The sequence below is a fragment of the Miniopterus schreibersii genome (assembly GCF_964146895.1).
Source record: "Miniopterus schreibersii genome assembly, chromosome: 14".
In the NCBI taxonomy this organism is placed as follows: Eukaryota; Metazoa; Chordata; class Mammalia; order Chiroptera; family Miniopteridae; genus Miniopterus; species Miniopterus schreibersii.
The window spans coordinates 44,118,099-44,137,331 of NC_138114.1; the positions used below are offsets into that span (position 1 = coordinate 44,118,099).

General features: G+C 42.8%; 1 long non-coding RNA gene across 3 annotated transcripts; it reads right to left on the reverse strand.

Annotated features, from left to right (window-relative positions):
* Window positions 1-6,920: 6,920 nt before the first annotated feature.
* Window positions 6,921-18,712, reverse strand: LOC308567153. 3 transcript variants are annotated; one of them, XR_014000272.1, is made up of 5 exons: window positions 18,415-18,712; window positions 16,371-16,547; window positions 13,902-14,033; window positions 12,881-13,084; window positions 6,921-7,797 (listed from the first exon to the last, which is right to left on the reverse strand). It is a non-coding gene; the product is annotated as an uncharacterized lncRNA (long non-coding RNA). The 3 variants fall into 3 exon arrangements; XR_014000273.1 differs by having other exon boundaries at window positions 12,881-13,075; window positions 18,415-18,711; XR_014000274.1 differs by lacking the exon at window positions 12,881-13,084 and having other exon boundaries at window positions 18,415-18,707.
* Window positions 18,713-19,233: the final 521 nt, after the last annotated feature.

Genomic DNA, 19,233 nt, shown 5'->3' on the forward strand with positions numbered 1-19,233 from the left:
CATCCATGATCTTTTCAAAACATGACAACTGAAGCCCAAGATCCTTAACATATTTTCCCGGAAAACTCCACAGATGCCATCCTTTCTACCTCATGGGCCTCACCTCAGACTGCTTTCCCCCAACTCTTACACCCCAGGCTTATCAGCCAGCCTTTATTTTCTCTCTTTCCTCATGTCCCTTTGGCTTTACATTTTCACATGTGTCCCCCCTGCCTGGAATGCTCCCATCAGAGGAACATAAATTACTGAATAAATACAGGCCTCACTTGTCTCATTTATAAAATGGGAATAAAATAACTTTAGATCAGAGTTGCTAACTAGAAATGCAAGTATTATATATTCAATAAATTTTAATTTCCCTAAATATGTCCAACATGGTTAGGTATCTCCTAATAATCTTTATGCTAAAACATATTAAATGGTATATTTTTTCCTGCCATTTCACTAGTTGTAATTTCATGGAATTTCAAGGTTAGTCATGTCCTTTAAAGAATCTGCTTATCTCCTTTCAGAAGTTCATTAAAATTATCACACATCTGGCTGTGAATCATCCTCCCTGCAATTTTTAATTACCGTCTAGTTAACAACATCCTTTAGAATATTGCATCTTTTTCAAATGTAGGTGTTGGAAAGCTATAATTTTCAATTACTACTTTGTTCTACAACCCACTTAATGAGTTAGTAAAAAACAATTAATGAAATTTACATACTTTCATGGAGCCTGACAGGGGAAAAAAATTCCAAATAAATGAACAAGTAAGTAAAGGAGCATTAATTAATATCTAATTTGTAATAGCAGAGTGCAGGGCTCAATAATTTGAAAATTAATTGAACTTTTATGCTGATGTGTGAGATAAAAGCATACCCAAGTTCAAGTTCTTGTTGTGATAAGATTAATATTACCCTAATAAAAACTCTCAAAACTCTTAAGAATACTAATTTGTTGACATAGCAAAAGTATATTATATAAGAATTATCAGTAGTATAATAGAGCAAGAAGAATGGTATAGAATCATATATGTGTGAAATATCAAAATGGGAAGAGGGGGTGATAATGAGAAGCTGTGGGCAAATGTTGGCAAATGAACAACAGGGAATTCTGGATTAAGGGAATACATGACACTTGTATTCTTGCAGGTTCTTCATATATTTGCATTTATTTAAGAATAGATACATTCTTGGCCAGCTGGATGCAGAGTATTCTGTCAACCTTTCCATAAGTATAAATTATTTCATATAATTATTTAAAAATTTTGTCTTGCCCCTAGAGCATCTTCATCCCTGTCTCATTTCTCTCTGCAGCACTTCCTATTGTTTAATGTTTTTCTTAACGTTTTAATATGTTACTATTTGTTTTTACCCACGATCAAGTAAGTTTGGGAGGCTAGGGATGATTTTTCCCGTTTTATTGGCAGCTGTGCCCCCAGCACACTGAACAAAGCTTCATTGTAACAGGCATTCAGAATCATTTTGAATGAATGAATGAATGGGTACATGAATGATGTGGTGGTAGTAAGGAAATAGGCATCACATATTTACATTATGCACACATGCGAGGCACTCGGCGCAATGCCTTAAGTGCCTGATAAAACGAGTTATTTTTACCAAGTGGTTCAGGATGGTTAGAGCTACTGTTGTAAGAGATTAAGCTGGGGCCAGGCACAGGGGCCAAATCAGGAAGGGACTCATGGCTCATAATAAGAAACTTATATTTTATTCCATAGCCAATGAGGGGTGGTTTAGTCAGATTTGTTTCCATGAATTTCCCTGTTATGGGTTGAATTGTTTCCCCTAAAATTCATGTGTTAAAGCCTTAATCAATCCCTAGGCATGGAGAACATGAAGAGGGCCATCTACAGGCCAAGGAGAGAGATCTGCGACAGGTTCTTCTTTTTTTAAAATTTATCCTTACTGTTGAAAGTATTATAGATGTCCCCTTTTTTTCCACAATGACCCCCACTCCCCATCATCCCCCAAGGCCTTCACCACACTATTGTCTGTATTCATGGGTTATGCATATAACCAAGTTCTTAGGTTAGTCTCTCCCCACCCCCACCCCCACCCCCACCCCACCCCCGCCTTCCCTCTGAGATCCCTCAGTCTGTTCCATGCTTCTCTGTCTCTGGATCTATTTTGTTCATCAGTTTCTTTTATTACATTCCCCATATGAGTGAGATCAAGTGATACCTGTCTTTCTCTGCCTGGCTTATTACACTTAGCATAATACTCCCCTGGTCCCTCCATGCCGTGCCAAAGGGTACGAGAGCCTTCATTTTCGCAGCTGCGTAGTATTCCACGGTGTAAAGGTGCCACAGCTTTCTTATCCGCTCATCTACTGATGGGTAGCTGGTGCTCAGACTATGGTGGGTAGTCAGTTCGGGCAGCCCTGATTCACATGAATTCATTCTGGAGTCCAGGCTGAGGGTGCAGGAGCTACCCAGGGGGAACCCTTCTTAGGAAGATGCCAGGGGTGCAAGAGGGTAAATGGAAACACACCAGGACTTTTAAGGTCTGGACTTAGAAACGGAGCCCTGTCACCTGTTCCCATGCTTCATTGGTGAAAGTAGGTGACAAGGTTAAGCACAGGGGCAAGCAGAGGGCAAGTATATTCCACAATTTTATTTTTTTTTAATATATCTTTATTGATTTCAGAGAAAGGAAGGGAGAGAGAGAGAGAAACATCAATGATGAGAGAGTCACTGATCAGCTGACTGCTGCATACACCCCACTGGGGATCGAGCCCACAACCTGGGCATGTGCCCTGACTGGGAATCGAACTGAGATCTCCTGGATCCTAGGTCGATGCTCAACCTCTGAGCCATGCCCAGCCCATATTCCACGATTTTTAAAGAAAAAGCTGGAAACATGCACTGAAAAAAGAAAGGAAAAACCAAAGAATCAAGGAAGCATACAGAATAGGGGCCAATAAAATAATCTTGCACGTAACCCATGGACTGCAGTCAGCTGGGAAATAGCTTTCGGCCCGACTGATGGAACCCAACGTGTCAGCTCTGGCCACCACCAATTTGTTTCATATGATCAACAGGAAATGGCAGGTTAGTTGAAAATTTTTACAAGAGAAGTGTTTCACCATTTTATTCTGATCCAAAGAAAAGGTCAAAGAATAATACCTTGTCTTGTTATTGTTGTAGTTAAATATTAATATTTTTTTCTGAAAACATTATCTATAAAGTGGAAATAATCATAATGTCTACCTCACAGGCTACATACAGGGACTAAATAAGACCAATATAAGCAATTCTTATCATAGGGCTTAGCACGTAATAAGTGCCCAATTAAATATTAGCCAATAATAACAGTGAGTACACAGACTTATTTTACATGCATTTTATAAGCACCCAATATGTTTAAGATACAGTGAGACTGGGCCAGCGACAGTAACATTCGCCAAAATTAGAGGATGGGCTTAGGAATCTCTTACTGATCATCCACTCTTAATGGCACGCTTTCTGTCCCAATCTCCACTCTCTCTTTCCCTCTTACTCACTCGTAATCAGAACAGCACAGACCAGGAGAGAATATGCTGACCTTGCAACCGAAGGGATCAGCAGCAGCAAGCTAGACAGCACTGAACTGGGTGAGTCAGGCAAGGTGTCCTAGAGAAGGTGGCAAAGTGCTCTAGGCAGAAAAACACAGGCTGGACAAAAGGCACAGTGACATGGAAGAATATCAGGTATTCAGGGCAGGGAGGCTAGTTGGTCCAGGGAACAGGAGCCGAGACTGACCCGTCCCTCCCACAGACGTTTTCATGACCGACCGGCTCTCATGCCCTACTGGGGTCAGCTCCGCTTTCATCTCCCCAACATGCCCTGCCTGACCCCCCTGCCTGGGCCATGCGCAGTAAAACCATACCCTGTTTTGTTTCACAGCTTTCACAGCCCTTACACTCTCTGAAATCCTCATGTCAGTGTGCGTATGGCCTGTCTCTACCCTGGTAAAAGAGCTACGTGAGAACTGCATTCTTGCCCGTCCTGCTCCCTCTCATTTCTATGTGTTAATAACAAAGTTCACAGTAAACCCCTGTTGACATAGTAGGTGAATAGGTGAGAAAGGGTAGAAGGTAAAGCTGGAGTCAAAAACCAGAGGCTGTACAACACCCAGAAGCATGATGCGTTAAAGAAATAATCGACAAGCTAGACTTCATTAAAATAAAAAAATGTCTGTTCTGCAAAAGAAAATGAGAAACCACACCATTTTCTCCTCTGTAAGAGAAAATATTGGCAAAAGACATCTGATACAAGGCTGGTATCCAAGATATTAAAAAACTCTTATAACTCAACAGTAAAAAAACAACAAACAACCTGGTTTAAAAATGGGTAAAAGATCTTAATAGATGTCTCACCAAAGATAATATTCTGAGAGATTTCTTACCAATCATGTTATTCACTCTTTTGGTTCTTATGATATTATGTTTGGTAAAAATTATGATGCTGTGTGTATATCTCTCAATTTTGCTTTTTAAAAGGTTTTGGAGATTTTTCTAAGTGGATATGTATTGCATTAATGCAGTTAGTTTTACTAAGTTATAGTTTTTTATTTTGTGACTGTATCACAATTTATATATCACTTTTTCTGTTGAGGATCATTTAAGATGTTTTCAATTTTTCCCAACCACATACAATATTATAATGGACAGTGAAGTACAGATCTTTTTTGCACATGTGTGAAATTCCTTCAAGGTACATATATACATAACACTAAAAAGCATGTAAGTAATATATTTACTATTATTAATGCTCCCCCCACAAAATGTACCTACTCCCACTCCTATACTGAATGAAATCTCCGTTTGCCACATCCATGCCCCTAGACCTTTGGAGTTATTTGACTTTAGATTTATGTAAGTATCATGGGTATGAAATGGTGTCTTGCTATTGTTTTAGTTTGCCTTTCTCTGATAACATGTCAGATTGAGCATGTTCTCATGTACTTATTGGCCATTTGTCTTTTATCTTTTGTGAATGACATTTTCATATATTTTGCCCATTTTTTCATTGGGTTATTTATCTTTTTTTATTTTGATCTGTAGAAGCTCTCTATAAATCCAAACTACTTATCTTTTGTCAGTTTTATGCATTGCCAATATCTTCTCAAAACCTGTTCCGTGTCTTTTTACCTTGTTTATGATGCTGTTGGATGAACAGCCGTTTGTTTGTTTGTTTGTTTTCCTTTATGGTTTGCCCTTTTTATGTCATTTAAAAAGAAAAAAAATTGGCAAACCTAGGATTGTAAATATAATGTTTTACATTTAAGTGTTTAAAAATTTTGCTTTGCACAGTTGGTCTTTGGTCCACCAGAATTTAATTTTGAATTATTCCCATTCTCATGGACTCTCCATTAAAGTGCCTTCCTTTATTCACGCACTAAATTGTGATTTGTTATAAGACAGCTCCTAGAGCCATCTGTGCACTCGCAAGCCTTTGCTTATGTCTTGCTCTCTGGACTGCAAAACCATCTGTCTCTGAATTTGTAGTTATTTTTATCGGAATACTGGAAATGTAAATAAATACCTGCAGTGTCCAGACAGGTAGCCTGGGTCAGAATGAACATAATTAATGGAAAATGTTGGAGAGTGTGACGGACAAAAGAGCAGACCTTACCTATCAGGTGACACTGCTGCAAAGGTCTGGTCGATTATTGCTTCGGGAATCGTAGGCCCACCAATTAGTGCCAGGTCTGCTGATTTTTGTTTTAAAAAAAATCCAGGAATTTAAATATTTATATAAGCTCTCTTAGCTTTTAAAGTAGTCTACAGTTTGAAATGTTTAAAATAATAACATGAGGATCTGTGATGTGTAGTCTAGTGCATTGTTCCACAAGTCTCCTCTTAGGTGTTTTTTTGCTGGTTGTCTAACTGTATCTAAGTGATTCTTCCTCTTAATTTTTCAACAGTTTCATTCAGATAGAATTTATCATGAATGAGTTTCATTCTATGCTTTTTTTTGGATCACTTTTTTACTATCTCTAATGGTCTCTCAGTGCATATGGAGCTAAGTTCTGAAGGCACCCAAATATGTGTGTGTTTGGGTTTGTGTCTCTGTGTACCAATACCTAAGTCTGTGGGAACCTGTGTCTGTGGCTCTCTTTCCTACGAGATGTCTGTGCCTGTGTGTGTCTGAGTATGTTATGTCTATGAGCCTGTACGTGCTCTTCTCAGAGTGAATCTGTGTGCCTGAAACCGTGTCTGTATTTGTGTGGTGTAGGTTCCTAAACATGTATCTGTCTCTCTGTGCCTGGTCTATGTTGTGTGTTCGTGTGAGTCCATATCAGTTCTGAGCACTTGTATGTGTATTTCTGTAGTAAAAGGCAAGGTTGAACAACTTTAATTTGGCCAGTCGATGCTACTAAATTGTGCAAACAGTCATGATGGAAAACACAGATCAGTGATTTTAAATTCTGACTTTTGATACATTGAGGCCCACATCCTACACCTCAAGTTGATTTTGAAAGGGTGCTGACTAGACAGTGATTGGTCTTAGGTGGCCCTGGTCATAAGACCTTGTAAAGCTCCCCAGGAAATTCTAATGTGCAACCAGAGTATAGAGTCCCTGTACCAGCAAAGTGGCTAAGCCTCTGTCACTCTTCATGGGGAAGACAGTTACAAACATAATGTAACCACCAAGCGCTCTGCTTCTGCCACATAGAGGTATCTGAGCATCACGGAATGTACCTCGAATGTCCAGCATCACCCAGCTCTCGGCAGGCGGGGCTTCGGGAGAGTGAAAACAGAAGGGCCTTCCCATTAGCTCTCCAGGCCACCCAGTCACAGGCCCACTGCATATGCTTGTGCAAGTCGTGTGGCGCAGAACAGCCACACACTCGAGGCTACCGGCAAATCCCCAACCTCAGGTAGTTGTGTTTTTACTAAGAAAAACATTCACATAGCCAGCAGTCAGATGTCCATTTTCTCTAACAAATCTATTTATTATTACCATATTCTGCCAAAGGGAAGTAAATTATCTTGATAAAAACACGAGCTTTATTTACTTAAACACGCAGAAGCAGCTTAAGGGTTAGAGCTAATCTGTGTACGGTTTCAACTAAGATTCTGCTTTAGGCACTGCCATGTGCCTACTCTGCTTTACAACCTGGTATATTCTTAAAAAGATTTTGCATAGAAACTGAGCTTCAGCAAGTTGAAATTCCTTACAAGTAAGAGAAGCTCATCATTTGAAGTGTAATTGTTTATAAGCTGAGTAATACAGTTACCACACAGATATACTTTGAATATATTTTATCAAAGCATCCTATGTGGCTATTATTATTATTTGGTAACTGGGGAAATTTTACTCTTTGGGCTTATTCAGGTTTATAGCAAATTTTACAAAATAAAAGAGTAAGAGAATGACCAATAATTATTTAGAATGAAGTCCCTAAATGGGAGTTTGCAGGTCAGTTAGATAAAAGTTTGTTTTTAATTTTGGAAAGAGCCTTTCCAAGTCCTGACTCTGTTATATCTGCTTGTACACTACTCTGCAATCATGTTGGGGTAAATGGTTCGCACTTAGCAGTCAACATGTTAATTCTTAAGCCTACCCCATTCTTAAAAGAATATACAGGGTGCAAGATGCATGATGAGAATTATATTCCATCTGGTACAAGTGTGTACTAATATACATATAATAATAAAGATGGTTCATTGGCAGACTCATTGCAAGGCCCCGAGAAAGCAGGGCTTTTTCTCGCCATCAATATTGCTGGTGCTCAGCGGAAGTCCCGGCCTCTTCCATAGTCACAGCCAGGTCTGCTGGACTTCTCCCAAGGTTACCAGCATCTCTGCCCAAAACAAAAGGTTGGACGTCAAATAGCCCTAAAATGCTACATAGCAATCCTAACCCTAAGGACCAGTGGAAGTATAATGGAAAAGGAGATCTTTGCCCCTGAAGGCAGAAAACAAGAGAGCAGCAAAGTCCTCTTTTAAGTTCATGGGAACTGGGGAAAGAGGAATTCTGGAAATCTCAATCATTTCTATCCAGCACATTAAATTAGATGTAACACTTGACTCATGTTTTTGGGTTTTTTTTTTTGCCATGTTTCCAACTTTCCTCTAGGTCTAGCAACAAATTACCTGCAAGAATAACACTCACATATATTGAAAATCCTTCCTTTTATTTTTTTAAACTTAAATAGGGGTGTCTAACACTTAAGAGTAATTACCCAAATTTGGTGCTGACCAACCAAGAAAGATATATGAGTTTAAACTCAGGGAACAGAAAAGAAGGGGCGAGTGTGGGTTTCCTTTTGGTGAAAGTGCTGATAGTTGTTTAAAGAACACTTTTGGATCATTTATTTTAATGGCTTTTCATTTCCTCTTTCAGTTTGCAATGCCTATGGGACTTAGGAAATAAGTGCTATTCTAGACAAGTTTCATTTGGTAAACATTGATCCATTTGCTCTTATTCTGAGTGGAGCTGAAATAAACTGTTCTCCTTCCCTCTTTTTTATTCCCCATCATCCCAGATGGATGTCCTGAGCTGACCTATGGCTGCTGGTTATAGAATCCTTTCAGCACAATCACTGCCAGCCCCTCGGGCATCTCACTTTACTTCAGCAAAGAGCAAAAACTGAGGGCTCATCTTGCTTCCTCTTGCATGGAAAACAAACAACAAAACTATTTCAGGGAAGAGGGAAATTTAACTCTTGAGGAAACTGAATAAGTATTGCTTAAAGGGTCCTGATCAGTTTCCTGATACATGTCCCTTCAAATCCTGGGCTGGCCACTTACCAGCTCCGTCACCTTGAGCAAGTGACTTCATTTCATCAGAACCAATTCCTACATCTGTAAAATGGAATTAATCATAATAGTACTGTCTTCATAGCATTGTCGTGAGGATTTGGTAAGATAGTGCTTAACAAACAGAAGATCTAGGCAAAGTCGTGTTACCTGAGTACCTATGGATCCAGTCCAGAAAATAAGAAATGCCATTGGAAAGTGTATGTGTGTGTGTGTATGTAAATACATATATGCACGCCTTTAGGCTAATGATATATTGTCTTGGCAATGCACAAATATAGCCCATAATCAAGATTCACTGTGTGTGTTGGGGGTATGAGTAGAGTATAGATAAAATATAAATATGTTAATAATTGTTGAGGACGTGTTAAGGTACATAGGAGTTCATCGTACTTTTTTCTTCTGGATAAGTTTAAAATATTCCACAATTAAAATATTAGAACAGAAAGAAAACAAATCTCTTGGTCTTGTTGGCCCTTAGGACAGTGTGAGAAGCAGGATGTTCATAGGAGGTTGATATATCTTCTATGCATATGTTTCTTTAAAAAAATTGACTGGGCCTTGAAATTCTCAGGCTTGGGTTCCATGGGGCTAGAAGCCCCTTATGTTTCTTGGCTTATAGGCCAGCTGGAGGCTCTGGGCTTTGGTCATAGCCATCCATGATTAGCCAGTCTATGTGGACAGATTCTAAGAGGTGCCCAGAAGAACAACAGTTACCAATTATTGACATTTCTTGAAAGGGTTGAAGGGAGGGAAAAGTTTTTATCATGTTTGTAATCCAAAGGCATCAACAGCAAGTAGTATTAATTTCCCTGAGTATCAGGTCAGGTTGGGTCTTACCAGAGCCCTTTAGAATTGCCAGAAAGTGTAGGCTAGGAGTGGGTGTGTTATCCACAGGTAGGAAAGGACACTAGAACAGAAATATCAAGCATGAGACTTCTGTGCCACTGGTAGATTTCTGGAAAAGGGAAAGTGTGCCTTGGTGGTCCTCAAGGAGAGCCTCATCACCAGAAGTAGACTTTAAAGAAGATGTAGAGACCCCCAGCAGGCACTCAACTATCAAAAACTATCCATTGGAAAAAAAGATAAAATTAATCATTCTAGTTAGAGTTGTAATAGCATGCATCGTTGCAAAGAAAAATCACATACATGCATGCATGCACACACACACACTCAAAAAAAAAAAAGAGAGAAAGTATTTCAGAACATTCATTTCCTAAGGGGTAACTGTCTGGTTAAAATAATGGGATCTGTGATGAAATTTTCATCAAGATTTACTCAAGAGAGCAAGAGAGGAGCTTCCTGCTGGCAGAATTCATAATTCCCTTCCCCAAGGCAGCTCAATTATGTATTCAGCCTCTTTCTCTTAAAGAAAGTAATTATGGGACAATTCTATTTTTAAACAAAATCAATTTGCGGCTCCGTTTTTCATTACTAGTTGTGAAGAGATGCAACACCCAAATTATCGCAAATAAATGGTTACTCTTCTACAACTTAAAACAAGAGGCATTGTAAATACAGCTTTTCAGAAACCTATATGTTATATAAGGCTAGATAGACACACACAAACACATGTATAATATGCATAATATATGTCGCCTTTACATTTGTGTCTGGGAGAAAAATTCATTTCTGGCTGGTTAGCATTCAGCACTTCTCAACCTCTCTTCTGTAGCATCGCCATCTCCCATTTGGGTGAATTCTCTGAGACCTTAGCAAACAAACTCCCCTCTGTCACCCCCCCGGATGGGAGCCAAGGGGTCCAATTGTTCCTCTTCCACCTCCTGGAAAAGCCCAAGTGTGGGTTGGCGGCTGAATCTTGGTCAACTGGATCCTCTTTTTTAGAACTTTGACTCTTGATCAAATGATACTTTGACTCTTGAGCAAAAGTAAGGAAATGTTTGAAGTTCGAAGGTGTTACAGGACAATGAAAAGCTAGGAAAATTCTGGGACAAGTGGAACAGGGAAACTGAGGCAGGAAAATTAAAGCAGAAAAACTTTGCAGGCAGCTTGCAACAGTCTTTTTTTTTTTTTAAGACTTCTTGTTTTCTTTTAGTTTATCGTTGAAAGTATTACAGATGTCCCCCCCCCTTTCCCCTCATTGATGCCTTTCACCTAGCATCCATCTCTGCTCCCACCCCACCCCCACCCCCACCCCCAGGGCCTTCTCCACCCTATTGTCTGTGTCCTTGGGTTATGCATATATGCATGTAAGTTATTTGAGAACAAAGAGCTAAAATCTCTCCTCACAAAAGAATGCAGGAGAGGAGGGGGAAGAGAGAGGGGTCAACCTCACTCACCAGAGACCACTTAGTGCAAATCAGCGGCAGGGAGGAGAGGGAAGGGACAGTCTGTTTAAACAGTGTTCATCCATTCCTCTGTGGATGCTCATTTGGGTTGTTTCCACATTTTCTATTGTGTATAATTCTGTTATGAACATTTCTGTGCAACTTAAAAAATCTGGTTTTTGAAATTGTTAAAATTATACCATGGGAAAAGGAAGAATATAGAATGCGAGTCCTCCTTCCCGCAGCCCACCCCCATGAGGACCTGCCCCCAGATATGGGCACCCTCGCTGCTGGGACAGGGCGTCGTCTCGGGAGGTGCCTTTCCTTCCTTCCCAACGGGCACGTGAGATGCACCATTAGCAGTTTCTCATCCACACAGAGAAAAACCTGCGCCGGCAAGGAGGTAGAAGGGAAAGTGGGTCGGAAGCCTGCCATCGGGCCAGGCCCAGTAAGGTAACGTTTCCCTGGGCTGGAGATGAAGTACAGATGGAGCGAGGCGGGGTCTGGGCTTAGCCTTTTCTGTTGGCCTTTGAGAATTCTACTGGGGCTAAACCACCAGAAGTTTCTGTTTGGTTTCATTTTGATTTGTTTTAAAAGTCAACCATATGCCACTGCCTCAAATCAGCCAGTCCCCAGAGGTGACAAGAGAATGTTTATCCATTCCACAGGGTGGTATTGGCCCACGGTGGAGGAATGTAGCTGGTTCTTTATCTGTGACAGTGTCTTTGGGGAGATGTCGGATGCTTCTTGCAAAAATGATCACTTCTGTATTGGAAAAATCCCTTACATCAGCCTTGCTGCAAGTTTATGAAGCTACTCTTTTCCAACTGTGCGACTGTCATAATCACCAAAAATGAGTTTTGAAGGAAAGACACTAAAACTCCTTGGAAATACTGGTGTGCGGACCAGCTAAAACAACTGTCCTTCAGGCTACGTTGAGGGACTAGGAACTTTTTATTGTGTATGGATCATGATCTATTTCTTAAATGTACCTGATAAAATTCATGGGGAGTTTGTAAAAAAATTTATAGATTCTTATTCCCCTAATTTGGTGATTGGTTTTGTAAGTCTTCAGAGAGTGGGGATATTGCCCCCTTAACAATTACCCCAGGTGGTTGACCTGGTAAAGTGAGAGTGGAGCCTCCATGCTCTCAGAGCTCTGCTCTGCCAAACAAGGGAGCCCCAAACTATGTTACTGCAAGACATAATTAAATGTTTTCTTCCTGACATTGAAGGACAACAATTTCTTGATAACTGAATTTCCTTGATCAAGGAAAACCCTTGATATCAGAGGAAAGAGGCAGTTTTCAACAGTAAATGAAACAAACCCAAACCTCTTTTTGATCACAGAAATAACCAGCACAGCATTTTAAATATGAATTTATGAAGTGCACACACACACACATGCATCCACCTGTCATTTCAGCTGTTGAGCTTATAGGACCTGATTTACAGGTAGTGTGAACTCTGCCACTTAGGAAAAGAAGAAGGGGTGAAGGAATTGCCCCAACATTTGGAAAAGAAAATCCTGCTGTGGGAATGTAGAGGTGTTGCTTTTCCCCATATTTCCATTTCTCAAAGAGAATAGCCCTGAAGCTCCTGAAAACTGGCTACAATTTGAGGATTACAATAGGAGGTTAAAAGTGAAAAGGCACATTACTGATCTCAGGTCGTATAAAAAGCAATCAGCAGAACCCGGCAGAAACAGAGACATGTTACCCTTTCTGTGCGTGTAAAAGTAGGGTTTCCTATAAGAGCATTCCAGTCCTTTTATCCCTGCCTTCATTTTAGAATGGCTCTGTTCTTTCCTTGTAAACCCTGCACAGTAAGGTTTCACCTTTGTTTCTTGCCACGCTTTTGACTATTGCCTCCATCGGATGTGGGCAGAGCTGCACTCTGGCCGGACAGAACATTCCAGGAGCCTGGTTCCTCTTCACACTGGCCACACTCTTCTGGGCTGTCGCCTTTGGCCACTGCAGGGATGCTGTGTGACCACTTTCCCTCCGGAGACAAGGTGTATTGTTCACGTTTTCTAGAGGTACTGCACAAGTATTAGGACAGACACAAAGGCAGGTCACAAAATCTGCACAAAAACTAGATAAAATAAGAAATAAGTCAGAATAAAAAGAAGCAACAGCCAAGGTGAGATTTAAAGGTGCAAATAAGGGCAATTATATCTTTAAGGGATGGCATAGCTTGTTCTTTTCAACATAGATTTTTCAGTTTCTCATCAGGCAGGCAATATGCCCATAATCATCAAAACCGATGTCATAGATGAGGGAATTTTAATCTCTCCACATTTGCTTTTATAGTTCTTTTGCCTACCATGTACTTATGGTCATTTCAAAACTCCTCTCTGAATGCTCAGGGTCTGATTGTTAACATCACCCTCGCCACTGTGAAAGTTGGCGTAAGCGGAGCCATTTTAAACTGGAGGAGAGGGCACTGCTTGTCTTGTTTCTTGAACCTTCGACTGGGTCAAACCTCTAGACTGAGCTTAACCTCAATTTGTTTTAAAATGGTTTATAAAGTCAGCAGGAAAGGGAACGTCCTGATCACAAGAGATTTTATTCTTTCTGAAGACAGAATAGGTAACCAATCATGCAGAGCCAAGAGTAGCTCAGTTTGTCAGCACCAACAGGGATTTTTTTTCTTCTTTTCATGTAGTTATTCCTTTCTTTCCCTCCTTGCTTTCACCCTGTAATCAGGACACGATCCAGGCTTCTGACCCAATCTGTGCTCCTGAATTGTAGTTTTTTGGTCCCAAATAAACACTTTGCCTCTTGAATGGGGGTCTTGTTTTTATAGGTCAACACCATGAGTCTTCATACATCCCAGCCAGAAGGTTCCCATCTCACCTTTACTTCTCTAGCAGTTTTGCCACCCAGACGCCATGGATCTTCTGTTGTCTCATATGAATGTTCATAACCTTTTGTGCCACTCACACACTTTGGTAGGTGCCTGGAACATATTAGGTACTCAGCAAATATCTGTAAAAATTAAAGGCAATGCAATAATTTATATAAGGTTATCTGTGTTGTCCCAGCAGATAGTACCCTTTGAATGTTACCAATTATTAATGTAATAAACAATTAAAAACAGTCCATGTATTTTTTTGTGCATAATTCCATGGTTTTGCACTTAATTCTGGTCTATCCACACCTTTTTCAAAAACCATGTGAATCAGTCCCAGAGTCAATATTTAATTATCTTTTCTAGAAAGTACCAGCAAATTTCACAAAGAGGTTCAATTTCTACTTTCAGATTATGCATTTTATAGCCAAAGACTGCATGTGTGCAAACACAAAGATGAAATAAAACAAACTAATATGCCTTTATATCTTACTGCAGATGTGTTCTCTCACTTCCAAGTCAATAATGTGGATCAGTGAGTCACCCTTGCTTCCCCAGGACTTTACACACAAGCACCAATTGCTCAGCACTCTCAAGTCTCTCGAGTTGAAGGCACTGATACAATAGGTCAGACCTGGGTGGGTTTCAGAGAAGCTACTGAAAATGCGTCATCAGAAAGCAGAGAACAGCCCTGCTCAGTCTGGCTCAGTTGGCTGGGCACTGTCCTGTGCACCGAAAGGCAGCTGGTTCGATTCCAGGTCAGGACACATGCCCGAGTTGCATGCTTGACCCCCAGGAGGAGGCGTGCAGGAGGCAGCTGATTGCTCTCACATTGATGCTTCTCTCTCTCTTCTTCTCTCTTTCAGTCCCTCTCTTTCTCAAATCAACTTTAAAAAAGAAAGCAGAAAGCAGATAGTCTCCCTGCTTTTAGGACAGCTAGTAAGGAGACTTGAGATTCAGACGGAGGCCCATCTGCCTCCACATCTTACGCTTTTTCTCTCTACAGCATCTTGTCTCTCTGTCAGGCTGCATTTGCATTCTTGATTGGGACCAGAGCCCTGATCAGAAAAATTTGCTAAAGAAAGCGAATTCTATTAATATTTTAAAAGTTAGGCGAGAAAGAATCTTATACAATGATCACCAAACTTGGTTTTCACGACCAATGTTGAAATATAATCAGATTTAGTCATTAACTCAGAAATATATTAATCAAGACCAGATCTCAAAATTTGCACATGGCCTTGTGCTTAATGAATCACCAAGGTGTTCATCTCAGGACTCTCCAAAGATGAGGCAAATGTGAGAAGAATGCAATCACTATTGGAGCTAAAAAACGAAATATGACGGGCACATGCTAAAAACATTTCTTTTTCACAGGAGACGGAGCTTCCACAAACAGGATTTGTCACCTCCCACACTCTTCTGAAAGCCATTCAAGATGAATAATTTTACAAACAGATCTTAAAAGGCTCTGATTTCTTAGTTCTACATTCAAATCTGCAAAGCAAGGGCAGATTTTGGAGTCACGTCAAAGCAAATTCAAATTGGGCTCTACCCCTGACCCTCCCCCCAGCCAACCAGTCCCCAACAGCTTGGCAGCCTGGCCAAGTAACTTATCCTTTCTGAGCCTCAGTTCCCTGTTTTGTGTAATAGGAGTGATAATCTGACTCTCACAAGGTTACTGTGAAAATTTAAAAGATGATAAATACAAGGCATTTAATAAAACTACCCCAGTTTAATTACCAAGAGTGTGTTGACACACCACAGGCCTAAACATAACTGAAGAAGACACACATGTCAAACAAGCAGAGAGTCATGCAGTTTGATAAATGCAACACCGTCATTATGACGTAAGTTAAATAATATACTGCAGATGACTGTGAGCAACAGTGCCAGTGAGAAAGAGACCGGGGGTGAGAAATGAAACATCTAAATCATATTAAGCCTATAAATGTAAGGAAGAGATAGAAATGCTTACCGTCTACCTAACAAGAGTTTCATAGGGGCTGGTTAGCGTTTTGGAAATTAATGAAAGAAAGGATAACACAGGCACACAGACACCACATGACACTAAGTATCATTATATAAAATTAGTTGCATATAAAATGAGTGGCACATAAGCAATATATTCTTGCCCAGAGGATCCCATCATTTGGTCCAGATCTTGCAAAGATTCCCACCAAGAAAGGCTGTCCTGCAGAACAGGGCTGCCAATATCACTACCCAGATTCAAACAACGACTCTCAGATGTTGGGACTTCCTCTGAACACACACACACACACACACACACACTCACGCGAGGGAAATGTCTAATCATGTGCAAGTCCGAAGAAGTTACGTCTTCCCATGCTGCCCCAAGAGCATCAGCAAAAGGCGTAGGAAAGAGAAAGGGACCAGAGGGGAAGGAGGCAAGGAAGCCATCTAGAATTCTTGAAAAGTCAGATGGGCAGCCTGGAGTTACCATAAGTTCATACCTTTAATTCAGGTGTTATCATCATTGCGAGTCTTTCTTAGTCACGCTTTAACTAAAGGTCAGACAGGTCCAAAGGTTGCGTGATGCTTGTGCCCACTTCTTTCTGTGGGAGGAAATCTACATGGCGAATCATGAGCTTCTAATTTTATCTTCAGATCTGGGGTTGATGAACTGTTCCCTTTAATGAGCCGAGAGAAAGAAAAGTGCTGTGAATGGCAGTGAAATATACAGACATGGATAGGACACTGCAACAACAGTGCCCTTGCGTGTGTATCACGATATTAATTCTACCATTAATCCTGATTGGCACTGATCCCATTACAGATCAAGAAATTCAAACTCGGATTATTATATCCACTTGCCAAAGACACGAGACAAACAAATAGTAGAACTCAAATCTCCACTCTGCTTTTCACTTCATTAAGTTGCCTCCATCTAGAAGTGTCTTGTTTCCCCACACTCTAGTTTTCACGAAAATAACAACTTTAAGCTTTACCATCGAGGCTCAGACCGATAAATGTGGCTAGAAGAAAAATTGATTAGCTCTGTTTTTGAGGACATGCACATATATACAGAAAAAGTCCTGTGTATGTGTGTGTGTGTGTGTGGTTGGCACTGAGAAATAGGAGACTTCAGATGAGAGAGAAAGCTCACTAGTTAGTAAACTTTGAGTGCTCAATAGTAAGTCACCACCCCTATTACTTACTAAAGTAAATAGCCAGCCACATGCACACGCATCTGCATGAGCACACACATACATACACACACACATACACACACACACACACACGACCAGGCAGTACATTTCAGCCATTTCTCAAATAAATGAGTATCTGGTTTGCCAAAGATGTATTCTTTGCCTTTTTCATTTTGTCCAAAATCTCTCAAGGGATAATTTGCAGCTTGGGTAACAATATATATTTCTAGTCCAAAGCCCTTTCCTTCAGGTACCAACCTATTTGATGTGTTTGAAGCTTCCCTTTAAAGCTGGAAATTTTGACTTAACTACTTGAAAGAGACTTGAAAAGTTTAAAAAATTCAAATATCTATGAGATGGATGATTTTAGCGTTAATGTATTTCAGTAAACTTATATATGAACAACACGCAAAGCAGAACCTGTGTCCTCAGGTTAGATATGAGGGCAGTGTGAATGCTCTCAGGCCAGGAATAGGAACACTGAATCTGGTTATCATGATTTTCATCAATGATTTCTAATGAGCAGATATTTATTTCAAAATGTTCAAAACTTTTATTTCAAAAGCTAACAATGAGCACAGCTGAAGTGCCACGTCTCTGGGAAGGTTTCTGGCAATTACATCACAAATGAGGACATGGTGGAAGGTGCTGGGCTGGATAATCTGTGTATAACCACAATACCCTCTCCCTGGTGTAACCCTCCTGTGATCTGTCAACCCCTGTCACCTCGTCAGGGAGGGTCCAGCCTTTATTTGTTGCTTGTTGTCTCTGGGCTATTGATGTTTCTAGGCCTGGATCACACTGGAGAGCAGTCAATAATTCACAAACTGCAAAGCCCCAGCTCTAAACACACACGCACTGGGGCCTTTAGGAGGTGAGGCGGCCTCTCTCTAACTTGTGTCCCGAGTTCCCAGAGGTGATGACCACACTAAAGGGCAGTGATCGCCGGCTGCAGCTGGCATCCACTTTGCCCTAAAATAGTCCTAGAGCCAGGGGTAAGTGTGCAGCAAGTGACGGGGCCTCAGCCAGGAGCTCCAGGCTGCTCTCCACTGAACCCCCCGGCTTCCACATCCCAGATCCCTAGAAACATCCCACTCTCGCCGGTCTTCCCCCCACCCAGCGCTCTCACAGGCAGCAGGATTAACCTGCTAACTTAAAGTTTCCTTCAGGGTCGGGCTTGGAGGAGACGGGTCCGGGCGGCTGGAGCCACATCTTGGAAGCGACACACTCCGGGGGAGGTGGGCCGAGGCCTCGCTCGGCACCTTCCCAGGTCAGCCGCCTTAGATGCCCTCCTGCGCCGGGCGCTCGGCCCCCCTCAGTCACCACCCGCACCCCTGCCCCTACTCACGGCGCGGTGCCTGCGCGCGTTCCCTCGTCCCCGCCAGCCCGCGGCTCGCAGCCTCGGCGCCGCCACCGGGCCCGCGGCTCCTCCCTCCCGCGGTCCTGGGTTCCAGGCGGCCGCTGCCCACCGTCCCCAGGGGCCGGGAGCGCCTGCTGCGGGCTCCGCTCAACGCGGGTGGCGCTGTGGGCAGGGGCGGGGGCAGGGGCAGCAGGAGCCGACCCCTAGGCGTGTCCTTCGGACCCCGGGGCCCCGCAGGAGCCGCCGCCGGGGGAGCCCGGGGAGCGGGGCGGGAAGGCAGGAGCGCGCGGAGCAGCGGAAAGGGCGCTCGGGACCGGCTCCGTGCGAGCGGGCGCTGGTGCGACGGGCGCTCGGACCCGGCTCCGTGCGAGCGGGCGCTGGTGGGACGGGCGGAGGCGCGGGGGGGGGGCGCTGGGGACCCGACTCCGTCCGAGTGGGGCGCTGGTGGGACGGGCGGAGGCGCGGGGGGGGGGAGGCCGCTGGGGACCCGACTCCGTCCGAGTGGGGCGCTGGCGGGGCGGGCGCTCGGGACCGGGCTCCGTGCGAGCGGGCGGGGCGCTGGCGGGGCGGGCGCTCGGACCCGACTCTGCAGGTGGGGCGGGCGGCGCGGGGCGCTGGCGGGGCGGGCGCTCGGACCCGACTCTGCAGGTGGGGCGGGCGGCGCGGGGCGCTGGCGGGGCGGGCGCTCGGACCCGACTCTGCAGGTGGGGCGCTGGCGGCCGCCGTCCGGGAGGGAGGCGCCGCCTCGCGGGGGAGCTGGAGTCCGGGACCCCGGCGCGGCGCGGCCCGGAGCTGGGGGTAGGGCGC